At 40.0% G+C, this 27,064-nt stretch overlaps 1 protein-coding gene across 6 annotated transcripts in view; it reads right to left on the bottom strand.

Annotated features, from left to right (window-relative positions):
- Positions 1–27,064, bottom strand: part of LOC150083775 (calcium/calmodulin-dependent protein kinase type II alpha chain) — a 740,997-nt gene that overhangs the window by 509,772 nt on the left and 204,161 nt on the right. The gene's annotated exons all lie outside the window — the stretch shown is intronic.

Genomic DNA, 27,064 nt, shown 5'->3' with positions numbered 1-27,064 from the left:
GTGTGTTCAGTGCAGATTGTGTTAAGAAATTAGGCACCAACTCAGTGTTCTGAAGAGTATTTATGACAGGTTGAAGAGCATGACAGATACCTTGAAAGAATTAAAATGGGTGAACAATCAACCTCTCAGCTGCCCAACTTGACGCCAGAGCTCATACAAGTGCTTCAGTCAACACAGAGACAATCCTCAAGGTGGAATGCACTCGTACCACAGGAAGTAGTTATTGTTGGTGACTCTACTGTCAGGAAAGGGCAAAATATATTTTGCAAAACTGACAGGTGAAACAGAACCACGGTATGTCTGCCAGGGGAAGCAAAAATAGATAATCTTGTAGAGCATATATCATCTTTTAAGAGCACAAAAGGTGATACTGTTGTATACATTGACAAAGACATAAAGAATAGGAGATCAGGTGACTTATTTAGCAAGTACAGGACAATATTGAGAAAAGGTAATGAGTGGCTAAATTTGAGTGTCTTCATTTATATCCAGACATGATAGGATAGTATATGATAAGAGCCTTGTCGATCTAATCAGCCTTGGACAGACTGAGCAAGGCTCATGAGGAAGAATTTTTGAAAGCATTGTCTGTTCTAGTTAACAGGAAAAACTGCTTCTACAATAGGAGGACAGAAGTAAATAGAAAGGGTGCAAGAATATTTACGGAAGCTATCAAGGCAGGTTAAGAGGTTCAAAAAACTGCTAGTCTGGTGAGATACACAGTCTAATAGATTTAACAATAGCCACAGGCACAGAAGAAAATGATTCTTACAGTGCTTCTATTGCAATGAGAAACAGACTGGAAAGCCATGTGTCAAGGTTTTCAAGGCCTGCTGACAATCATCATGGTGGTGGTTGTTGTGGAGGTTTCTGGCGCAAGGGCTACATAGGCCATATTGTACCTATCAAAGTAAGTGAGGGTACATGTGATAACTGCTCTAGCAGCAATTAGAATCGATCATACATTTTAATTCCTTTCAAGTAAGTGAAAAATTCAGAGAGTTCTGCATCATTGCCTATGATGCTGCTGAGTGGCATATGGCTTGAGATGGAGCTGAAAGTAGACTGTCTGGCAGTAGCTACATTCAATCAGTATGTGCTTTACTGATAATGCTTGCAAACAGTGCATACACTGAGGAGGATCATTTCCTGTGAGAAAAAACAGATGAGTGAGGTGAGTATGGCCGATTTGAGTTCTGGCTAGGAGCACTTCTTTTCTATTTTTGCGGAGGCTAGATGTCCATAATTGTGGTTCAGGTTTCAGTTGAAATACCTTATTGTGGGTTTGCTTTTTCCACAGAAGTGTCCATTGTTCTATACATATTTTCTGTATATTGTGTTTATAATCGGGATATGGGACCAGATCATTTGATATGGCTATGTTGTTGGAAGGATGCTTTGCAGCATCATCAGTGCACTCATTTCCAAGAATACCACTGTGACCTGAGATCCAGGCGAAGATGACAGTTTGATGTTGCTCATGGAGATGTACCAGCTAATGTCGTATTAGCTTTACCAAAGGATTGTAAGTTGAAGTATTCTTGAGAGCTAACAGAGCACTTTTGGAATCTGTGTATACTATACTTTTATTTATTGACAGTAATAATATATTTTCCAAGGAAAATATATTATTACTGGTGGTTTGATAGTCTGTATCCTTTTCGTGTCATCCATAATTGAATATTATTTATCGATATTTGCAGTTGCCTCTCAATGTAATTTATATTCTGGGAATGACAGGATACTGTAAGATCATCAGCATAGAGATATGAGTCGACAGTATTTGGAATGCGTTTGTAATATTGTTAATTCGTATAGCAAATAGAGTAGCACTGAGAACAGAGCCTTGTGGGACTCCTCCTTGAATGCATGTTTGAGAAAGTCCTGTGGCAAAGGAAGTTTTGAATAAAATATGGTAAATGCCCTTTCATATCTATAGAATGGAGATCCTTTAGGAATCCATAACGCCACGTGGCATCAAAAGATTTTTCTATATCGACACACCATGACAGTAAATGACAGATGACGAGATGTTGATTCCTGATAAGTGTTTCTTATGTTTGAAGCAGCCTTTATCACGACATCTAAGAATGATCTATTCCTCCGAAAGCCGAACTGATTGCTGCAGATTAGTTTTCTAGATTCAAGGTACCACGTTAATCAATGGTGCACCATTTTTATTACAGTTTTACTTAAGCAGCTGGTTAGAGAGATAGGTCTATAGTTGTTAGGAATCAAATGATCTTTTCCTGGTTTAGGGATAGCAATTACATATGAATGTTGCCAGGAGCTCGGGAATGTGTGTTCGTAAAATATCCGATTGTAAAATTTTAGCAGTGAGAATAGCGATTGCTGATCTAGAAGTTTAAGTATTACATAGTAAATTCCGTCAGGGCCAGGGGCGCTGTTGCGGAAACTATTTATAGATTCTTTCAATTCTGATAGTGTGAGCGCTTGATTAAAGGGTGGATAGTTTTGAAGTTTAGTTTGAATTTCTCAGCATCGGCTTTAATTTTTTGGAATGATGGATGATACGTAATGGTGGCGGACAATTCAGAGAACACAGTTCTGAATGCATTTGCAATATCTACAGGATTAGAGATCTCCTTCCCATTCCAGTTAAGAATAGGTGCAGGTGATGTAAGGTATTTACCATTTAACTGCCTTATTTTTTTCCATTTTATTCTGCCTTCGGTATCTTTATTGATTGATAAAGCAAATTTTAGCTTTTCGCCTGATGTACCGTGCCTTGCCTCTAAGTTTCTTATAATTAATAAGGTTGGCAGTGGTAGAGTATTTTCGGAATAAGTTCCATGCTGCATTCTTTTCTCTTTTCACCTTCTTACAATCATTGTTCCACCATGATTGGTATGTCTACAATTTTTTAATTGAGACTGTGGGATGGCAACTTTGGCAGCTGACAGTATCTGCATTGTGATATGCTTTGTGACAGTATTGACAGAGGAAGACTCAATGATGTGATCATCAAACGAGACATGACTTTTTATATTTCGTACAGTCTGCTTTAGAAAATTTCCATTTCATTTGTGTATCAGTTGTTTTGGAATTTGTGGTTTGAATTCTGCATATTACTGGATAGCGATCACTGTTGTGAGGGTTGTCAAGTGTTGTCCATTCGACACTTGAGAAGAGGATCGGAGTGCAGATCGAGAGGTCTATTGAGTGATGATGCTCCAGTAGGAAAATGAATGTAAGTGGATAAGCCTGTGTTCAGTAATGTTAAATTGTCTGTCTGTCTAGTAGTATTTCAATGAGTTCTCCATGTCTGTCTGAGACGGGGGATCCCTATAAAGGATGATGTCCATTAAAGTCTCCTAATAAGCAGACTGGCGATGGTAACTGCAACACAAGGTTTTCTAGTTCATGAATCATACATTGCTGATTGGGAGGGAGATATTGAAACAATCGTTAATGCAATGCCAATCATTACACGAGCCGCAACAGCTTCTAAGTCAGTTTGAAGAGGAATTTGCTTACAAGGAACCCTTGAGTCTATGAGTATGGCCACTCCACCATGAGCACTGTTTTTCCTGCCTTGTCGAAAAAGAGTGTAATATTTAACTAAAACGGACACTTGAGGTGTCAGATTTGTTTCTTGTAAACAGATGCTCACAGGATGATAACGGTCAATTAATTCATATATGTCATCAATGTTGCTGCGAAAACCTCTGCAATTCCACTGAACTATGTTGTTATTCATTGTGTAGGTTTTGAATTAGAAGTCGAATCTGTCTGTTTTTTTAATGTTGCTCTGCTTGTGACAGTCAATTTTTATTTTGTCCTTTTTTGAAAAGAATGGACGTGTGTCCATGTCATCTTCTGCATAAAGATCTAGAATGGGTTCATTACAAGTATTGTTTTCTGCAATATCGTTAGCTGTGTCATCAGATAATTTCTTTCTAACATGAAATGAATTTTCCTTCTGATCTGGAGTAACTGGATCTGATTTAGCAGTAGATGGTATCGAGATCAGGGTATTGTTTGTCCTATCTACTGTTTGGTGTTTTCTTGACTGTGATGCAGGTGATAGCAATGATCGAGCCCATTCAGAAATTGACACTTTTGGTGGAACTGATATATCTGTTTGCGTTGAAACTGTTTGGTGTCTTTTGGATGCTTCAGCACATGTACATTTAGGCATGTTTTGTAGTAGGTGCTTTCTAGCTTCAGGGTACATGACCTTGTTCTCCACTTTGTATCTTTGGATCTAGAAAAAGCCGAATGGTTGCCTTTGCAGTTTGGGCACTGTGATGATTCAGAATTACAGTCATTATGTACGTGTTCTTTTTGATCCGCAGTTTGAGCAAACTGAATCTCCTCGGCAGACAGTTTGATTGTTGTTGTTGTTGTGGGGGTTTTCTGGCGCATAAGCTGCTTTGGCTATAATGTGCCTATTCCTTTATTGTAATAATATATATAATATATGAGAATTTCTTGTTATGTTAGAAGAGGCAAAAATCAGAAATGACTAAAAATTCCAATTTTCTTCAGAAAGTTAAAAAATTCAGGGATATTTGCATTGTCACCAATGACATTCTCTAGAGTTATTGGTTTGCGAAGGTTAACCAAAGATAGCAGGGTTGTATTTCTGTCTTGATTATAGTGTGGGCATTCAATGAGAATGTGTTTCACAGTCAGATTTAGAAAACAATGTGGACACTGTGGTGGATCATCTCCTGTGAGTAAATGAAGGTGAGTCAAATGTGTATGGCCTATTCTTGATCTTGAAAGGAGTACCTCTTCTCGTCTTGATGAACGGACACTGGAACGCCAAATTCTAGGATCCTGTTTAAATTGAAAAAGTTTGTTATGTGTTTGAGAGTGCCAGAGTGCTGTCCATTCTGTTAGGCATGCATCACGAATGATTTGTGGGTAGTCTGATGCTGGAACAGGGATAGTGGTTAAATCTAAGGTAGATGGATTTTTTGCCGCTTTATCAGCCAGTTCATTACCAGAAATTCCAGAATGTGCTGGAATCCAGCAGAAGGTGATCATTTGGTGGCGCTCTTCAATCTGCAGTAATAATCTTCTAATTTCATTTAGAAAAGGGTGAACTTTATCTGTGGAGTTAGATAATGCCATAATTGAGCTGAGGGAATCAGTGTAAATAACAAATTTTAATGAGCAGTTAGAACAGAGATTTTCTAAGGCTAGTTTAATTGCATATAATTCTGCTGAGAATATACTGAATTCAGGTGGAAGGGCTGCTGAAATAGTGGTATTTAGGAACACTGCTGCTGCTCCAACATTTGAGTTAGATTTAGAGCCATCTGTATAAATTGGAGAAAAGTCAAAGTATTTGTGAGTGTGAGTTGCATGAAGCTGTTTCACATTTGATGCTTGAAGAACATTTTTTCCCCACTGGCAAAGGTAAGTGTCACAGGTGGGTAGAGGAGTAAGAGTCCATGGTGGTTGAATGCATGTTACTACTTCTTGTACAGAATGAATGGAAACTTTCCAAACTTGCATCAGTTCAAGAAGGCGAAGACCAGCTGGTTTTACTATACTAGGCTTACTTCTGTAGAGGTTTTCTAATGGTGGATTAAATAAGTATGACTGAATTGGATGTGAGGCACAACTTTGTATTTTGACAGCATACTTCAGTAGCAGTGTTTTCCTACGTAGTGTTAACGGGGGCTCATGAGCGTCAATGTAGAGGCTATGTGCTGGTGATGTTCTGAAAGCTCCAAGTGCAATCCTCAAAGCACTGTGTTGAACTGGATCAAGCCAGCGCAAAACACTTGCTCTGGCAGAATCATAGACAGGAGCACCATAATCAAGACGGGATCGGATTAATGCCCTGTATAGCCGAAGTAAGGAGGTGCGATCTGCACCCCATGTTAGTGCGGATAAAGTTCTGAGTATATTTAACTTTTTTAAACAGGAAGTACGTACATTTTTAATATGGTCTAAGAAATTTAATTTGTTGTCAAGGATTAATCCTAGAAATCTGATGTTACTATTGACTGGGATGGAGAAGTTGGAAATTTGGAGTTCAGGATCCAGATGGAGTTTGCGTTGTCGACAAAAATGGATAGCAACTGTTTTCTGTTGTGAGAGTCGATAGCCGTTAAGGTTGGCCCATTGTTGTATTTTATTCAGTGATATCTGAAGCTGCCTTTCAATTGATCTCATGCTTTGGGAATGACAGGAAATGGAAAGGTCATCCGCGTAAAGATATGACTCAACTGTGTTTGAAAGCTGTTTAGTGATGGAATCGATTCTAAGAGCAAAAAGAGTGGCACTCAGCACAGATCCCTGAGGAACACCTTCTTCCTGAATGAAAGTTGTAGAGAGGTCATTTTGGTATTTTACTTGAAATGATCTAGTGTATAGGAAGTTCTGTACAAATATGGGAAGATTTCCCCGTAGACCGAGAGAATAAAGATCACTAAGTATGCCATGTCGCCAGGTGGTGTCAAAGGCTTTCTGTATATCTATAGTAACCATTACCAGATGCTCGTGTTTAACGAACGCATTGCGAATGGCAAATTCAGCCTTGATCATGAGATCTAAGCATGATCTGTTTTGTCGAAAGGCATGCTGACTATTGCTCATTAGATGTTGTGACTCTATGATCCAGACGAGTCTATTGTGGACAATTTTCTCAAGGATTTTGCTGAGGCAGCTTGACAGAGATATAGGTCTATAGTTATGGGGATTGGTTGGATCTTTTCCAGGCTTCAGGAACGCCAAAACAATAGAGTGGTGCCAAGCAGCTGGATAAGTTTTTTCTAAAAAAATACGGTTGTAAAAGACCAGGAGGAGGCGCAAAGCTTTGTCATCAAGATGTTGCAGCATGATATAATAGATCCCATCTGGTCCGGCAGCACCATTACGAGCTGTTTTAATGGCATGCAATAATTCAGAATATTGTAGAGGTTTGTTATATGGCAGAATGAGGGCAGTTTGGAAGTTAATAGAATACCGTTCTCGACTGTTTTTAATTCGTTGGAAAGATGTAGTATAAGCTGATGTTGCTGAGATCTCAGCAAAAGTATTGCCCAAAGCGTTAGCTATATCCGAGGGACTAGTTAAATCTCGCCCATTCCAGGAGAGGACTGGAGAGGGTATGGTTGGAAACTTACCAGAAAGCTGTCTAATTTTTTTCCAGATTAATTTGCTGTCAGTATTTCTGTTAATTGTTGATGCAAAACGGGTCCAGGATTCTTTTTTGGCTTGCCTCTGTATGAAGCGTGCTTTTGCCCTTACTTTCTTATAATTTATCAGATTGGCTGTGATTGGATATTGCCGAAACAAATTCCACGCTTTATTTTTTGCTTTGGTGCATTCCTCATTCCACCAATAATTATAGTGCTTTTGACCCGGTGGATTTGATAATGGTATTGTATCTTTAGCCACGTTTAAGAGATGCGACGTGATGTAATCTGTCACATCATCAATACGGTGGAGACGGATTTTTTTCTCATCGAAAGAGATTGATGACTGAAATTTTGCCCAGTTTGCTCTTGTAAATTTCCATTTCCTGCAGTTAAAGGAGCCTGTGCTATCAATACGTTGCATACAATTGGGAAGTGATCACTGCCCATAGGATCGTTTATAACATACCACTCTATGGTCGGGACCAGTACTGGAGAACATATGGAAAGATCTATTGCTGAAGTATGTCCAGTTGGGAGCTGAATGTGAGTGTGCGTGCCAGTATTCAGTATGGCTAGGTTTAGTGCCTCTAATAGGCTTTCAATGAGTCGACCTCGCCTATCTAATTTAGTAGCGCCCCATAGTGGGTGGTGACCATTAAAGTCTCCTAAAATACAGAAAGGTGGAGGTATCTGTATGATGAGGTCTTCAAGTTCTTTTAAACAGTATGTATGGTTTGGCTGCAAGTAGATTGACACAAGTGTTAATGAAATATGAAGCGTTATAAGAACAGCAACAGCTTCTATTTCAGTTTGCAGTGGGATATGCTTTGTTGGGATCTTTGAAGTTATCAGAATTGCAACACCACCATGGGCAGCATTTGCTGTATTACAGTCTCTTCGATAAAGACAATAGTTCTTTATCGAAGGAGAAATTTGTGAAGTTAAGTAAGTTTCTTGGAGACAAAGAGCAACTGGCGAATACCGATTTATCAGGTCATGAATATCGTCTGTATTGCAACGAAAGCCTCTGCAGTTCCATTGTACAATGAAGGCCATTATTTGTGTTTAATTGTTTGAGATGTATCTGACTGCTTTTTGAAGGTGATTGGTTTACGACGTTCCAATTTTTGTTTGTCTTTTTTTAGGAAAACTGGCCGACCAGTGTCCATTTCTTCTTCTTCGGCATGAATTTCTAATATTGGATCTTCCGGTAGAGTAGGAGATGTCGCTGGTATTGTAAGAGGAGTGTTACTTGCCTGATCTGAATGCTTGGGGTTACTGGACTGTTGCTGAGAGAGGACAGCTCGAGCCCAGTCAGAGATTGATATGTTTGAGGGGCCGGTAACTTCAGTTTGGGTGGATACTGTTTGTTGTTTTTGTGCAACATTTGCATAGGTACGTTTGGGCATGGTAAGAGCAATTATTTTCCTTGCTTCTTGAAAGCTTACCTTGTTCTCAACCTTTTATTTAACAATTTGTTTCTCAGTTTTCCATCTCTCACAAGTTCTAGAATATGCAGGATGGTTACCTTTACAGTTGGGACATGTCTTTTCTGTCGCCAAACATTCAGACTGAGTATGATCGGAAGATCCACAGTTTGGACAAACTGGGTTTCCTCTACATGTTGTCTGAGAGTGACCATACTTTTGGCACTTGTAGCATCTCAAGGGATTGGGTATATACGGGCGAACACGGCAAAGTAGATAGCCAGCTTTTACTGTTGATGGTAGGTTTGGGGAATTAAATGTAAGAATGATATTCCTGGTAGGCATAAGGTTATTGTCTTTTTTAGTCATGATTCTTCTTGATGCAATAACATTTTGATCCTGAAGTTCTTGGGTTAATTCATCCTCTGTCACGTTCAACAAATCCCAACTAGAAATCACACCTTTGGATGTATTTAAGGTAGCATGGGGAGATACTTTAATTGGTATCCCAGCAAAATTTGAAAGTTGTAAGAGTTTCTCTGAATGTCTACTTTTTGTTGTTTCTAAAAGAAGGTCTCCAGATTGCAGCCTTCTCACACTCTTCGGAGATCCTGCAATACTCTCCAGGTGTTTCTGGATGAGGAAAGGAGATAATTTGCTGAGAGGTTGTTCTGAAAGTGAATGTAAAATTAAAAAGGAAGGAAACTCTTTGGTTGTTGAATTTGTTTGCAACCTCTTGGGTTGTGAAATATCAAGATCAATTTCTGTATGTGGCCGAGAGCTTGTCGGCTCTAAAGATGGATAATCATTTTGCTCCTTTTCGCCCTTGGCAGATGAGCTTTTCTGCCAAGGTTTCCGGCCCCGCCACGGGGAGGCAGGAGCAGTGCCTGGTGTGACCAAGCGAGAAGTAGTAGGGGGTTAGTAATAAGAATATGAAAAAAGAAAGGTGGCTTGCCTTTCTTGCTCTGTACAGGTACTTTTGTAGCAAGAGCGGTTATAAAATAAATAGATTACTTAACGAGAGGAACGCAAAAGAACTATATATCACTTTTTGGAAATCGCACTATAAGGCACAGATAAATCGCTCAGTCACAATCGCTTGGCACCCGGGGCCCAGACAGTTTGAGAATGCCCAAACTTCTGAAACTTGTAGCATCGAATAGGATTGGGGATATAAAGACAAATGCTGCAGTTTAGGTATCCTGCTTTTACTGATGAAGGTTCAGTGTAGAAAAAGTGAGAATGATGCTACGAGTAGGAACAAATTCTCCATCTTTCTTCAGTAACTTTCTGGTCTTGGAGTTCTTGAACAATCTCCTCCTTTTTCATGTTCAATAGATACCATTCAGAAATAACTCCTTTGGAGCTATTAAGGATAGCATGAGGAGATACCATAGTAGAGACTCCACCAAACGATGTGAGTTTCAGAAGAGACTCGGAATGTTTACGGTTGGTGGTTTCGACTAATAGGTCACCAGATTTCAGTCCTCTTACCATTTTTGGTGATCTGGCTACACTTTCTAAGCATTTCTGTACATAAAATGGAGACAAAGTACCCAATGACTGATTCGTTAGCGAATGCAGTATGAGGAAAGATGGATATTCCGTTTGAGGTACATCTGTTTTCATCCTCTTCCAGGTTTGATTATCAGAGTCATTTTGCTGCAAATCCATAGAAGCAGGATTTAGAGTCTTGAGAGGTGGAAAATTGTCGGTTTCCATATTTGCTCTTTTTGGCTCCGGCCCCGCCACGATGAGACGGGAGCTGTGCCACGAGGTGACCAAGCAGCTGTTAGTTGTGTTAGTGAGAGAAGAAAAAGAAACAGAAAGGTGACTTTCCTTTCTGGGTCTTTGCCGACTTCCTGTAATGCAAAAGAACTACTCTAATAGAAAATGAGGAAAACGGTATTTAGAATGAAAAAGAATCTGTATCTGGCAAAAGCTCTTTAGAAGGATAGCTTTAACGAACGCACTGAAATTGCTTGGCCACGGAACACTTGGCACCTGGAGCCAAATCATCATGGGACAAGCAAATACATGGGCTGAATTAGAATAACTAAGAGTATGAACAGGTGCATTTATACTTGCATGTACACCAAAACTAGGAGCACACTAAATAAATTTGACAAATATGAAGTGCTAGTCAAATCATCAAATGAAGACATTTTGGGGAAATCAGAGATGTGGCGTCACTCTCATATAAGGGATGTAGAATTTGAATAGGGGTAGTACAATGTACACAGAAAGAATAAAGAGGGTAGGAGAAGGGGGGTTATGCTCTTCATTAAGAAGCATACAAAATCTATGGCAGTGCATCCACTTGACATGGATAGCCAGTGCAATGTTTAGTCAGTCTGGCATAACAAACATTGGAGAAGCATAAATAAGAGTAGGACCATGTTATATGTTGAATGACTGTGATGAGTACAATGAACAACTGTACAGAGAAACAGTGGGTCAGTAAATTGGAATGTCATATAATGTGAGATTTTAACACTTTCCAGATATTGACTAGAATTTTTGGGTTGATCATTCCCACACTAGCAAGACTTTTGTGGATTTATTGGATGACTGTTTTCTAAAGTAGCATGTTAGAGAAGAAACAAGAGATCTAATCTTTACTGATCTAATCTCATTATCAACAGTGATTATTCACGAAGTAATAATCTGCTGATAAAAGAACCACCAGGTGGTAGTGATCCCAGTGTATTTATATGGGATTTACTTAAAGATATAACTACCATTAAGGGAAAAGAGAAGAGTTTTTGCTTTCATAAAGGTGACTACAGAAGTCAGACAAATTTTAAATTCAATACATTGGGAGCCACTGATGATTTTACCACCAGCAAATTCTAAATGGGAAACATTAAAGGCAGAAGATACTAGGATTTTCATAACAATTAAGAAATATTGATTCAAGACTTAGACCTAGATGGATATCAGAGGAACTAATAAGATTCATGAAAAAGAAGAAAAATATATGGGACACATATAAATTATCCAGTGATTGAAAAGCCAACCGTAGATATAAGCTAGACAGCAATCAAATCACAAAGGAGGTTAAACATCCTAATGCAAATTATGAGAAATCATTGGCATTAGTGATGATGCAAAAAAGCAAGCTTATTCAGCATCAGCAAAAAAAAAAAAACAACCTTTCCATTTCACCCATTCATTCACTCCAAAAGTTTGTCTACTTCTTCCATGAATTTATTTAAGCTATCAACTTCCACAAGATGGAAGTTTGTCCCAGCAATCAACTACCTGCTGCAATTCTGTCCAGACACGATAGGAGGGAGTATATGATGAGAGCCCTGTCGATCAATTCGGCCCTGGAAAGAGTGTGCAAGGCTCAAGGAGTAGAATTTTTTTCAGCCTCGTCTGTACTTGTTAACAGGAGAGACTGCTTCTACAGGGATGGGATACACTTAAATAGAAAGGGTGCAAGAATGTTTGCTGATGCTATCGAGGCAGTGTTAGGTGGGTCGGAAAACTGCTAGATTGGGAGGATACAAGGACTAATAGATTAACAGTAGCCACTGGAGAGGTGAAAGTGATTCTTGTACTACTTCTATTGGAATGAGCAGCAGCCTGGAAAATAAGATGCAGGATATTTCAGAGACTGCTGGGAATCATTGGGGTACAAGTCAACACATGGGTTGTGTTAGGATAGCTAAGAAAAAGAACAGGTGCATGTATACTTGCGTGGGCGCCTCCGTAGCCAGGTGGGAAGGAGCAGCAGTGCGTAGCACACGCTTCTTGATTTAGACCGGGGTTCAAGCCCGTCACCACCAAATATGGAGGACGCGGAAAGGTCAGGGAATGACCACCGCATATCCCCGGAGCAATATGGCCTTAGTTGCTAATGCTCCTAAAAACCAAATAACAAACAAACAAACAAACATACTTGCGTGTACACCAATGCTAGGAGTTTAGTAAATAAATTTGATGAATTTGAGGTATTGCTCAAAATATCAAAGGCAGATATTGTTGGGATTTCAGAGATGTGGTGTCACAAACTTATAAGGAATGCAGAACTGGAATTTGGGGAGAACAATGTCTACAGAAAGGATAGACAGGATAGGAAGGGAGGAGGGGTTATGCTATTAGTTAAGAAATACATAAAATCCAAGGAAGTGAAGCCAATCGGATCACTGGACAGTGCAGTGTCGAGTCAGTTTGGTTTGACATAAGCATTGGGAGATCAAAATTGAGAGTAGGAGTGTGCTATAGGCCTAATGACTCTGATGAGTATAATAAGAAACTGTATGGAAATAGAGTGGGCCAGTAAATCAGAGAGAGTCTTATAATGGGGGATTTTAATTTCCCAGATATTGACTGGAATTTGGGGCTGGTTACTCACACACTAGCAAGGATTTTGTGGATTTATTGGATGATTGTTTTCTACATCAGCATGTTCAGGAGGCAACTCGAGGGAGTAATGCTCTTGATTTCATTATCAGTAGTGATTCTTCATGCATTAACAATCTGCAGATAAATTAACCGCTAGGTGGCAGTGAAGGGAAGGGTTACTGCTTTCGTAAAGGCGACTACGATGGACTGAGACAGTATTTAAATTCTATACAGTGGGACCAACTGATGATGTTACCAACAGAAAATTCAACATGGGATGCATTCAAAGAACTTATCCTGAAAGCCACTAGGCTTTACATACCAACTAAGAAATATTGTTCAAGGTTTAGGCCTAAATGGATGTCAGATGAACTAATGAGACATATGGCAGAGAAGAAAAATGCATGGGATACATACAAATTAACACGTGAAACAGAAGCCTATGATACATACAAGTTGATCTGTAACCAAGTTACAAAGAAGGTTAGGCAGGCGAAGGGAGTTTACGAGAAATCTTTGGCAAGGGATGCAAAGAAAAACAGCAAAGAGTTCTTTACTTATGTAAACTCTAGAAGGAAGGGGATGAATCAGATTGGTCCACTTGATATCGATGGGTCAACTGTTGATGATCCTGCTCAGGTAGCTAACAAACTAAATGAATATTTTGCATCGACATTCACACATGAAGAGTTATTCAGTGAGGGGAATGCCAGAGGTGTATTCAACTCTGGCAGTAAGCTAGAGAATCTTGTAATAACTGAGAGTAAAGTGGAGGAGAAATTGTTGAAGATTAACACAAGAAATGCACCTGGGGTGGATGAGATCTATCCAGTTATATTAAAGGAGGCAGCAAAGGAAGTAAGCAAACCCTTAGCCATAATTATGAGAGCTTCCTTGGACTCAGGGGAAGTACCCATGGACTGCAGATGTGCAAATGTGACCCAAATTCAACAAAGCAGGATGAAAGGCTGACACAAGTAATTATAGACCTGTGAGTTTAACTTCTGTTCCCGGAAAATTAATGGAGGCACTGGTTAAAGAAGCACTGCAGGATCATCTAGACAAGACTTCAGTTATAGCTCGGACACAGCATAGTTTTGTTAAGGGGAAGTCTTGCCTGACCAATTTGATTAGACACTATGATGCAGTCACAAAACAACTGGATGCAGGGAATAACTTTGATATTATATACTTGGATCTTAGAAAGGTTTTGATACTGTTGCACATGGAAGACTGTTGCACAAATTGGAGCATTGTGGCATTGGAGGCAAATTGCTGCTATAGATAAAGAGGTGGTTGAGGGGGAGAAGACAGAGAGTGGTAATCAATGGACACTGCTCATCGTGGACCAATGTTATTAGTGGAGTCCCTCAGGGCTCAGTATTGGGTCCATTATTGTTTTCTGTATTTATAAATGATATTGATGATGGTATATCAAGCTTAATGTCCAAGTTTGCAGACGATACAAAGGCTGGCAGGGTTGTCAAGGACACTTGACAACCCTGCCAGCCCTCAGATCCTGCTGCAACAGGATCTGGAAAGGGTGAGCAGATGGGCTGAGAGGTGGCAAATGAAGTTTAACATTGACAAATGTAAAGTACTACATATGGGAAACAGTAACCCCAGAGCAACGTATCAACTCTGTGGTACTACACTGACAGTGGTAGAGAATGAAAGGGACCTGGGGGTGGTGGAGCAGGCAGATATGAAGTTTTCTGAGCAGTGCAGACGGTCTGCAAGAGTAGCTCATAGTGTCTTGTCAATGATATACAGGAATTTTTCTAGCAGGGGATAAGGAGGTGATTATCCCATTATATAAGGCAGTGGTCAGGCCACACCACCTTGAGTACTGTATACAGGCCTGGAGGCCTCATTTTAAGAAGGATGTAGAGCTGTTGGAACAAGTATAGAGAAGGGCAACAAGATTAGTGAATGGAACAAAGGGTTGCTCTTGCAAAGAAAGGCTTAAATTTTGCTAATTACAGTGGCTGGAGACTAGGCACCTGCAATGTGATATGATTGAGGTGTATAAAGCCCTGAATGGTTTCAGCATGCTCAATGCTGATGGAATTCTTCCTCTTGCTCAGAATAATCATTTGAGAGAGCATAAATTCAAATTGAGGAAAGACAGATGTAAAATAGATGTGCAGAAGTTTGCCTTTAGCCAGCGAGTGGTTGGTTGGTGGAACAGATTTCCATCGTTCGTTGTGGAAGTTGGTAGCCTAAATAAAATTAAGGCTGAACTGGAAAGGTACTCGGAAAGAACGGACGGGTGGAATTGGAGCGTGGTTTTTTTTTTTTTTTTTTTTGGCTGATACTACATAAACTTTCTTTCTTGCATTATATGCCTGTACTAATGCTAAATCAAATAAAATTTTATGCATTACAAGAATTTTGTAACTGTTTTTTTTTCCACTGGAGAAGGCACTGAATTATACTAATGCTTACAAATTAGAGTTATTTATCAAGGTCACTTATTACTGACTGTATGCTTTTTGTTTGTTGGATAGTTTTCCCCCAGCATCCAATATTTTTTGTTATCATTATTATTTTTATTTTTTCTTGTTATTATTTTTATTTATTAAATTTTATTTTATATTTTATTTATTAAATTTTATTTTATGTTTTATTTATTTGTTTTATTTTATTATTTTATTATTATTTTTTTTTTTGCTGGCTCCTGGGTTTGGGTAGCCTGGCAGTGGGATCACTGGCACCCACCAGTATAGCACTACTTCCAGTTAAGTGCTGAATTTTAAGTGCATGAGGCACTGTCAGAGCAGTGGAACCAGGCACTGGGCAGCCATCGGACGGCGACTGTCTGGGTGCCGGCTGCTCCCTGAGGCAAAGAGGCTTGCCATACAGGCCCGTTTTGCAGAGGTTCTGCTTAAATTCAGTTTTTCAAGTTTGTTTACAAAGGAATCGGGCTAGAACACTAAATACCTGTCAAACAGATTCGCAATCGGGAAAGCAAATTGGGACACCTACTGCAATTTCTTATCCACCCAAGGGAGACAGTACAGGGACGACTTGGACAGACAGGAGACCGAAGGTGAAAGGATAGACCCCAGCCAGTTCGCACAAGATATAACCTGCATAATCATCAATGCAGCGGAAGCGTACATGACAAGAAAAACTCTGATGATGGGAGCAATGCCGTGGTGGACCCCAGAGCTGCAAAGAATGAGAAGACAAGTACAGGATAAAAGAAAGCAGTATCAAAGGGCACGAAGAACATGGCCCCAGGCGGAAGTCGCGGAACTGAGACAATAATATAGACAGATCCGAAACTTTTACACAGAAACTATTAAGAAAAACAAGAAAACAACCTGGGAACGATTTTTCCAAGTAACAGGAAATACTGAACCCTGGGGAGTGGTGTATAAAATCTCCACAAACAAACTCCCCAGAGGTGAAGTGATGACCGCAACAAAGACGGCGCAAGGAACACTCACTGCAACATGGCAGGACTCAATAAAGAACATACTCAGCAATCTAATCCAAGACCCACCATGCATACTAACAGAGGACTAGAAAGCCATCTGCCAAGCAAACGAAGAATATGAGACCCAACAACTAGAACCCCCTTTCACAGCCAACGAACTACAAGAAGCAGTATCACAAACTAGGAACAAAAAGTGCCCTGGCCCCGATCTCATCGAGCAGGAAATGGTCAAGAAAGCAGCGGAGGTTATGCCGGACCTCCTGATCTGACTGTACAACACCTGTATCAAAGAGGGCCAGTTCCCCACCAGCTGGAGGACGGCCAATCTAAAACTGATCCTCAAAAATCGAAACAGACACCAGGAAAATCCCAATTCATATAGATCCATAGCCTTATTGTCGACACTAAGCAAGCTTTACGAAAGATTATTACATCAAAGTATCCACAACCACTATAATGAGGCAAACCTGAATTCACCCAAGCAATACGGCTTCAAATCGGGATCTTCGACCATAGATGCCATTCAAGGCCAAAGCGATACAGTGTACCAAGAAATATTTCCTTGTCATAGCCGTCGACTTTGCTGGGTGTTCGACACCCTCTGGTGGCCGAGCGTCCTTTGCAGGCTCAGGGCAGCGAGAACACCAAGCAATTTGTACAGGAGCATCAGAACTTATCTCTCGGACAGAAACGTCCAAGTAATAATGCCCTACAAGAAGTTGACCTGGCCGGTCCGCAGGGGCTGCCCTCAGGGATCTGTCCTGGGGCCGCTCCTGTGGGATACAGTGTTTGACGAGTTCCTCACCATGGACCTGGGGGAGGTGGAGACCCAGGCCTTCGCAGACGACCTCGTACTGACGGTCGCGGTGGATTCCAGACAGAACCTTGAAACGCTTGCAAACCAAGCCCTTGAAACCTTGCAGGACTGGGCAAAACCACACACCTTAACAATCTCGCCAACGAAGACGGACTCAGTACTATTGAGAGGGAGGTTAAACCTTAGGAGACCACCAAAAATCAAGCTGGCAGGACAAACAATCAAACTGTCAACGCAAATTAAATATCTGGGACTGATCATCGATCAGAACTTATCATTTAAACCGCACCTAATCTATCTAAAAGAGAAACTGCGGAAATACACAGCGCTCGTTGCCAGAGTTACACGCAGGGACTGGGGACTAAACAGGAGAACCCTGTCCCTGTATTATAAAGCCATCTTCATCCCGATAATAACATATGGATCTCCCATATGGTACAAAAAAGCAGGAACAGCAATGAATAAAAGGATACTGGACACGATCCAACGCAACATATTATTAACAATAACAAGAGCATGTAACACGTTTAGTACGAGTGCCCTACTGGTCCTTGCAGGGGCCCTACCCTTGGATTTAGAGGTAACCCGCTGCGGACTTATGTATCTACTAGTCAAAGGAACCCAAACCACCTACAACGGTTTTACCATTGACATCACCAATAACAGGAAAAACGAGAAACAAAAAATAGCTGTTGTTATTTGGTTTTTAGGAGCATTAGCAAATAAGACCATATTGCTCCTGGAATTGCGGTGGCCATTCCCTGACCTTTCCGCATCCTCCGTATTTGGTGGTGACGGGCTCGAACCACGGTATAATCAAGAAGGAGGGAAGGAGCAGCAGTGCTGCTCCTTCCCACCTGGCTACGGAGGCGCCACAAAAAATAGTGGACCACCTTGTACAAATTTGGCAGAGAAGATGGACAGACGTGGAAAAAGGAGCGGTAACAAAAAAATTATTCCCCAAGTAACCAAGCTGTATCCCAAGGCTCCTGCATGGCTGTAACCAGGCCTAAACACTACTTTTCTACTCACCGGCCACGGGCCTTTCAAGGCCAAATTAAATGCCATGCGCATAATCGAAGAATCACACTGTCTCTGCGGCGATCTAGAAACATGGCATCACGTTATGCATCATACGAAGACATCAGATGTCAAATGATCACGAGAATTAAATACATCCCTAACACCCAGTAACACCATCTGCTGGACACACCAGAAGAATTTGCGGCCTTTAGTCGCTTTGCCCAGGATGTCTTCTCCAGAAGAAAACTACAAATAGCCATCCACCAAGGCCAACAGGAGTAATGAAACCAAATATGGACACCAAGGAACACGAGAAACTAAGGACGGGGATATCAACCAATGATTGATGACCATTGGAATATGCCACCCAAAGTTGAGAACGGAACGCCACCCGTTTAAGATAACAGAACCTACCTGATAGGGAAGTAAAAAAAAAAAAAAAAAAAAAGCTATCACACAATCAGAGAAGGATGCTGAACCAAAGAAAGAGGAACACAAGGATGCGGCTTGCCCCAGGAGTGACAATGAAAAGAAACAGACGTGAGACAAAGGCCATATTGGAGACCTGAAGAGGGCACTCTAGCCCTCTTCACCTATAATTCCTAACTCCCCGGGAAGAGGGGACGGCCACACCATCGCCCCTTCTCGCCATCCCCTGTTTCCTCTCTGGTGGGGCATGGGCATGCCCCACTGAAACTGGGGTCGCCTTCTCTATTGGCTCCATACTTCTGCCTTTTCCCCCCAGTCTTCTGCCACTCTTCCCTCTATCTGCACGCTAGCGAAGTCCCACACATCAAAACCGCCATACGCCCAGCATTCGGCCTAAGAAATTAAAGCGATAATATCCCCACGTCAACGCAAATAATAAAAATCACTTTATTTTATTTTCTTGATAACCATTGGAATATGCCACCCAAAGTTTTTTTTTTTTTTTTTGTCCTAGCCGTTCGTAGACATTAGTTAAGTCTACGAGGTTCCTGGCCTGCCTCCACGGGGCATAAGTGGGGCAACATTGGATCCCAACAGGGGTCCAGCGGCTAAATATCCAGAAGAACAACGGTACACGACATTACACGATCCAAGATCCATACACTTTTAAATCTCTGGCATTTACAGTGTACTGTAATACACCACAACGTAAACTACGCGGAGAGGGGGGGGAACCCCTGGTGCCGCTTGACCCTAAAAACACTTACACACACACACACACACACACACACACACACACACACACACTTTTCAGGTTTGTTTGTTTGTTATTTGGTTTTTAGGAGCATTGGCAACTAGAGCCATATTACTCCAGCGATATGCGGTGGTCATTCCCTGACCTTTCCTCATTTATCCATACGTATTTGGTGGTCACGGGCTTGAACCCCGGTCTAATCAAGAAGTGTGTGCTACGCACTGCTGTTCCTGCCCACCTGGCTATGAAGACGCCAGTTTTTCAGGTGGAGATAGACAGAAGTCTAGGTGCCACCACAGACAAATAATAATGTAGTTGTAGAAAGGATTTCACAATATATTAAGGAATATTATTTGGACATGAATGAAAAAGTCTTATTATATACACATCGTTAACAAATTACATTACTTATAAAAATATGAAATACTTTAATTATTATTATTGAACTAGCAGTGATACTTCACAATATTTCATTCGTAGTGAACTACAGAGTAGTATAATGAATGATCGATTTGTTTATATCTCATATTGTGACTACCTTCACAGCGAGTTACCATGATATTGCACTATCTCGAATAAGTAGAGCTTCACTTACTATTGTTACTTATTCTCTGCGTATACCACAACTCAAAAATATTTTAATGAAAAAAAAAAAAAAAAAAAAAAAGACTATAGTGATTTTATTTCATTAAAATAAAATCTAATCTACTGTAATAAAATCATTCGATTTTATTACAGAAGTATTTATCTATTTAGCGTTCTAATATTTTTTATCGCTGGCTAACATGTGCCCTACAATAAGGACAATTAAAAACCGAATACTTTTCTTATTTTTAGTTTGTAGATTTATTTTCATTTCACCTTTTTTTCTTATTTTTTATTTATTTATGTATTTATTTATTTTTTTAGGATTCGTAGTCTATTCCAAATTTGCATTAGTAAATTCCAAGAAACTCATTAATCTTGGAAAACATTTAAAAGTGTCAACATTTTGTGCGTCATCCTGCGGGTCTGAACTTGCCGTTTCGTTGTGTGACGAAAACTCGTCCGCTGCTCCTGTAAATGCCCTTTTCCGGATATACCTCAGTGTTCGAACGACAGTGCAAAACATCTCATTAGTCATTGATTCTCAAGCATTTATCATTTCCAGTGGCCTAATTTAATTTCAAATTTTCGACGTGGATGGTTGGTAAAGGAAGTTCCAGAATTACCCTTGGTACACTTCTTTGTTTATATTACTTAATACTGTACCTCTCTCTCTCTCTCGTTTTTTTTTTTTTTTTTTTGTATCATTCATTAAAAATGACGACTGCAGTTGAAAATCACTGTTCCAGGCTGATCACGTTAACCACAAAAAGAAAAAGAAAAAATTTTCACACATCCACTCTCTCTAAAAGTTGGTCCAGTTCTTCCTTAAATTTATTTCAGCTATCAACTTCCACAACGAGAGTGAAGTTTGTTCCATAAATCAAATACCCCCTGGCTAAAGGCATTTTTCCGCACATCTATTCTACAACTGACTTTTCTCAATTTGAATTTATGCCCTCTCAGGTTCTTAATTTATACCCTCTCATGTTCTTAATCTGAGCAAAAGAAAGAAAGAATCCCATCAGAACTGAGCTTCTTCAGCCCATTCAAGGCCTTATTAGACCTCAATCAGACCAACTCTCAGGTGCCTAGTCTTCAGATGCTGAAATTTGCAGAACTTAAGCCTTTCTTGGGACGAGGACCCCTTCGTTCCCCCTTCTCTGCACTCGCTCAAGCAACTCCACAGCCTTCCTAAAATGAGGCCTCCAGACCTGTACGAAGTACTCATTGTGTGGCCTGACTATTGCCTTATAGAAAGGGATAATCACCTCCTTTTCCTACTATCAAAATTCCTGTATATCACTGTCAATACCTCGTGACCTGCTCGGTCAGCATTGCTCAGAAAACTCCATATCTGACTGCACAATTACTCCTACGTCTGTTTAATTCCCTAGCACCCTAAGTGTATTACAACACAGTTCGTACGTTTCTCTTGGGTTACTGCTACCCATATGCAGTACTTTCCATTTGTTAATGTTAAACTTCAATTGCCACTTCTCAGACCATCTGCCCAACATTCCTAGATCCTGTTGCAGTAGCGCACTGCTATTACTGTCATCATTAACAACCTTGCCAACCTTTGTATCGTCTGCATATTTAAAGATTTAACCTGATATACCTTCATCAATATCATACATAAAAATATACAAAACAACAGTGGGCCCAACGCCGAACCCTGGGGGAACTTCTCTAATAATATTATCCCAAGAAGAGCAGTGTCCATTGATTACCACTCTGTCTTCTCCCACTCAACCACCCTTTTATCCATTGTAGCAAATTGCCCTTATTACCATACTGGACACTCCAATTTGTATAGTAGTCTTCCATGTGCAACAGTATCAAAAGCTTTCCTGAAATCCAAATATATGATACCAAAATTATTTTTTGCATCCAGTTCCTTTGTAACCACATCATAGTATCCAATCAAATTTGTCAGACACGACTTTCCCTTAACAAACCCATGCTTTGTATGAATTATTACTGCGATTTTATCTAGATCAGTGGTTCTCAACCATTTTTTTTTCGTGGTCCATTTCTGAGTTTCATTCACCTCTGTGGCCCACCCCTCCTATTGTTTAATTATAATAAATATAACGTTTATAATACATATGTACTTTATCAACTGCACTTTTTATTTATAACATATATTATTTGTTTATAATATAAGGAATATCAATAATAAAGAGGTTTATTTAGTACAATATTTATTTATAATAGAATTTTTACTCATATAATACTGTTTATTTACAATATGCAATTATACTATTAACAAAAAATATTGCAATAATATTATTGTCCCTTAGGTTAGTGAGATCCTTGCGGAAATCACAATTTTTTTTTTAATATTATAGTACTAATAATTCTATTTTAGAAGTGAACTTTTCATGGCCCACTTAACAGTTTCCATGTCCCCCAATTTTACAACTTTTACCTGTGACCCCCTCAGAAATACGAATCGGCCCCCGTTGCGAACCATTGGTCTAGATGATCCTGCAATGCCTCTTTACCCAGTGACTCCATTATTTTCCAAGGAACAGAAGTTAAACTAACAGGTATGTAATTACTCGTTCACCCTTTGATCCCCCTTTCTGAACTGGGAATATATTTGCACATCTCCAGTCCGTGGGGCCTTCCCCCTGAGTCCAAGGATGTGCTCACTTCCTTTGCCGTCTTCTTTAATATAACTAGATAGATCCCACCACCCCAGGTGCCTTTCTTATGTTTAACTTCAACAATTTCTCCTCCACTTTGATCTCAGTTATTACAAAATGATTAAGCTCCCTGTTAGAGTTTAATAAGCTTCGGTCCTCCACTTCCCTAAATAATTTCTCGTGTGAACCCAACTTTGGAAACCAGTGGTCTCCAAAGTTGGGTGCGAGCACCCCTAGGGGTGTGCAAGATGATCCATGGGTGCATGAGATAATCCGCAATAAATCAATATTTATTAATTATGAAAACACTAGTTTTTCGAAACTTATTTAAAATAAAAATTATAAATAAACGGATTTATTTTTAATACTTCAATATGCGGCTTTGTTTGATCATGCCATCATTCAATGCATGTACTTGAATCGTGCACGTTCAAGTACATGCATTTTATACTTGAACTTCAATTTAATTTTGTTTTGTATTTTTTATTTGTGATCTTTTAAAATTATATGTTATTTTAGATATAATGCCTTCCATGTAAACGATTTATAAATGAAAAAATATAAAATTTTATATATTTAATTTTTTTATTCCGGGGTGCGGGTTAGTCCTTTTAAGTAAAATAACAATGTGCAACCAAAAACGTTTGGAGACAACTGCCCTATGATATCAAAGAGGTAATAGCTTTAAAATACAAAGAAGCATAACAAATAACATCAACTCCATATCACATGGAAGAAAGGAGATATGCTCTTATATACAGTGGAGATAACCGGCTTGGCGACAAAAAAAAAAAAAAAAAAAAAAAACATGCCTGAGAACGCACATTTCACGGAATGATAGTTTTAAAAAAAAACATGTGAGAAATAAAAAACTTATTTATATAAACCTATTTTAAGTTTATTAGTTTTTCGGGGGGAGGGCGTACTTTATGATAACAAATGTAGGAAAGGGTATCCCCCACCAAGAACTCTAGGAATTTTACAAGCTGAGTTCCAAGGAGAGAAGATTCAAGAGAGATCAAAGAACAACGTACAGTACTCGAGTGGTCAACCGCGATGGGTACAAGAGTGCATGAGCTTTGAGTGGTTGTAGTTCAAATTCACATGACTATTAAATACGATATGAAGTAGACACATTGTGCACTCCTCACACGTTGTGTGGTCGTCCCGCAGTATAATCAAGGGCAAAAATACAGTGGCTACACAGCCAAAAGAGGTTAACAAGACAAAGAAAACACCGAGAAATAAGGAGACAAACATTGTCAAACTAAATAGTGCATTCTTGCACTGCTTCTAGCAGACTGGAAAGTAAGGCAATGTAGATTTTCAGGACTGCTGGGAGTCATAATGGAACAAATAAATACATGGGCAATGTTAAGGTAACTAAGAGTAGAAACAGGTACTGGTATACTAGCATGTAAACCAATGCTAGGAGTACAGTTAATAAATTTGATGAACTTGAAGTGCTAGTCAAGATATCAAAGGCTTGTTTGTTTATTTGGTTTTTAGGAGCATTAGCAACTAAGGCCATATTGCTCCTGGATATGCGGTGGTCATTCCCTAACCTTTCCGCATCCTCCGTATTTGGTAGTGACGGGCTCGAAGCTCGGTCTAATCAAGAAGCGTGTGCTACGCACTGCTGCTCCTTCCCACCTGGCTACGGAGGCGCCAGATATCAAAGGCAGATATTGTTGGGATATGAGAGACGTGGTGTCACACAGACATAAGCAGTGCAGAATTGGAATTTGGGGAGTACAATATGTACAGAAACGATAGACAGGACAGGACAGGAAGGGATAATGCTGTTAGTTAAAAAAAAAAAAAAAAAACAAAATCTAAGGCAGTGCATCCAATTCATGTTGGTGGACAATGCAATGTTGAGTCTGGTGTGACATAAGCACTGGGAAAGGAAAAATGAGAGTAGGTGTGTGTTATAAGCCTAATGAATCTGATGAGTATAACGAGCAATTGTGCAGAGAAACAGAGTGGGCCAGTAAATCCGAATGTCTTATAATGGGCGATTTTAACTTTACAAATATTGACTGGAATTTATGGTTGGTCACTCGCACACTAGCAAGACTTTTGTGGATTTATTGGATGACTGTTTTCTACAGCAACATGTTCGAGAGGCAACCGGAGGAAGTAATACTCTTGATCTCATTATCAGCAGTGATTAATAATGTATTAAGAATTTGCAGATAAAGGAACCACTGGGTGACAGTGATCGCAATGTACTGATGTAAGAATTACCTAAAGATGTAACTACCATCAAGGCTAAAGGGAAGAGCTTTTGCTTTCGCAAAGGTGAGCACAGGGGTCTCAGACAGTTTCTAAATTATGTACATTAAGATCAACTGATAATGTTACCAACGTTGAATTCTAAATGGGAAGCCTTCAGGGACTTAATTTTGAAGGCTACTAGGCTTTTCATTCCAACTAAGAAACAAAACTGTCCAAGGTTTAGGCCTAAATGAATATCAGATGAACTAACGAGGTTCTTGGCAGAGAAGAAAAATGCATGGGATGCATATAAATTATCGGGCGACACAGAAGTCTATGGCAGGTATAAGTTAGTCTGTAATCAAGTCACAAAGGAGGTTAGGCAGGCGAAGGCAGATTACAAGAAATCCTTGGCAACGGATACAAAGAAAAACAGCAAAGAGTTCTTTACTTATGTAAACTATAGAAGAAAAGGGTTTGTTTGTTTGTGGATTTTTTTGGCGCATGGACGTCTATGGCCATAGTGCGCCAGAAGAAAAGGGGTTGATTACTGATGATCATGCTAAGGGAACTGATAAACTGAATGAGTATTTTGCATCTACATTCACACGAGGATTTATTCAATGAGGGGAGTGCCAGAAGTTTATCAAACTAACAGGGAGCTAAGTGATTTTGTAATAACTGAGAGCAATGTGGAGGAGAAATTGTTGAAGTTAAACATAAAGAAGCATCAGGGGAGCACGGGATCTATCCAGTTATATTAAAAGATGCAACAAAGGAAGTAAGCAAACCCCTAACCATAATTATGAGAGCTTCCTTGGACTTAGGAGAGGTTACCATGACTGGAGGTGTGCAGATGTATCAACAATTCACAAAGGGAGTTCAAAAGGTGACACAAGTAACTATAGACCTGTTAGTTAACTCGTGTTCCGGGGAAAATAATGGAGTCACTGGTTACAGAAGCATTGCAGGATCATCCAGACAAGACTGCAGTAATAGTTATGACACAGCATGGGTTTGTTAAAGGGAGGTCTTGTCTGACCAATTTGATTGGATACCATGATGTGGTCACAAAGGAACTGAATGCCAAAAATAATTTTAATATCATATACTTGGATTTCAGGAAAGCTTTTGATACTGTTGCACACGGAAGACTTCTGTACAAATTGGAGAGGTATGGCATTAAGAGTAAGTTTCTACAATGGATAAAGAGATGGTTGAGTGACAGGCGACAGAGTGTGGTAATCAATTGACACTGGTCTTCGTGGATAAAATGTTATTAGTGGAGTTCCCCAGGGTTCGGTGTTGGGCCCATTGTTGTTTTATTCTCATTGTTGTTTTATTCTCACCCCCTGGGGAGATGTGTATCGCATTGTTCTGAACAAGCTCCCCAGGGGTGAGGTCATCTCCTCTACAGTCACCCCGCGGGGCACCACAACCCTCACATGGGAACAGTTAGTAAACAACATCTTGGACACCCTGTTCCCGCTAAACACAGATCCTCAATCCAGCCAGCAACAAGAAATCTATACTGAAAACGCATCCTACAGCACCACTTCTATAGAACAGCCTTTCAACTTAGATGAATTAAAACTTTCCATTGGCAAAACAAAAAACAAAAACAAGCCCAGGGTTAGACTTCATTGAAGCAGAAGTAATTAAGAAGCTTGCAGAGACGCAATCAAATCTCCTTCTCAGCCTGTACAACCATTGTCTGGAAGTTGGACTCTTCCCAGATGACTGGAAAGAGGCCAATCTACGCCTCATTTTGAAGAATTCAAGTAAACCACCAGAGCAGCCAAGGTCATACAGACCCATAGCACTCCTTCCCGTTTTAAGCAAAATATTTGAACGTCTTCTCTTATCCAGATTGGAAAAACACTATAAAAATGCAAATCTCTAGTCGCCAAACCAGTTCGGTTTTCGGGCAGGCCGTTCAGCAGAAGATGCTCTTCGACAGCTCACAGATTCAGTCAAAAATTCAGCCACCAAATACTTCTTAGTAATATCAGTGGATTTCGCCGGGGCCTTTGACTTGCTGTGGTGGCCAAGTATACTACGAAGACTCAGAGAAGCTAGCGTTCCAGCAAATATTTACAGCTGCATACAGGACTATCTTCACAACAGATGTGTTACAGTCAGAAATGCCTATCGACAAGTCTCCAGAAATGTCTACAGAGGATGCCCCCAGGGCTCTATCCTTGGTCCTTTCCTTTGGAATGTGGTCATGGAC

This window comes from Mastigoproctus giganteus, chromosome 7, assembly GCF_048544385.1.
Source record: "Mastigoproctus giganteus isolate SK-2022 chromosome 7, ASM4854438v1, whole genome shotgun sequence".
Taxonomy (NCBI): domain Eukaryota; kingdom Metazoa; phylum Arthropoda; class Arachnida; order Uropygi; family Thelyphonidae; genus Mastigoproctus; species Mastigoproctus giganteus.
The sequence above is the reverse complement of the archived record's forward strand: the minus strand, read 5'-3'. Positions and strand labels throughout refer to the sequence as shown.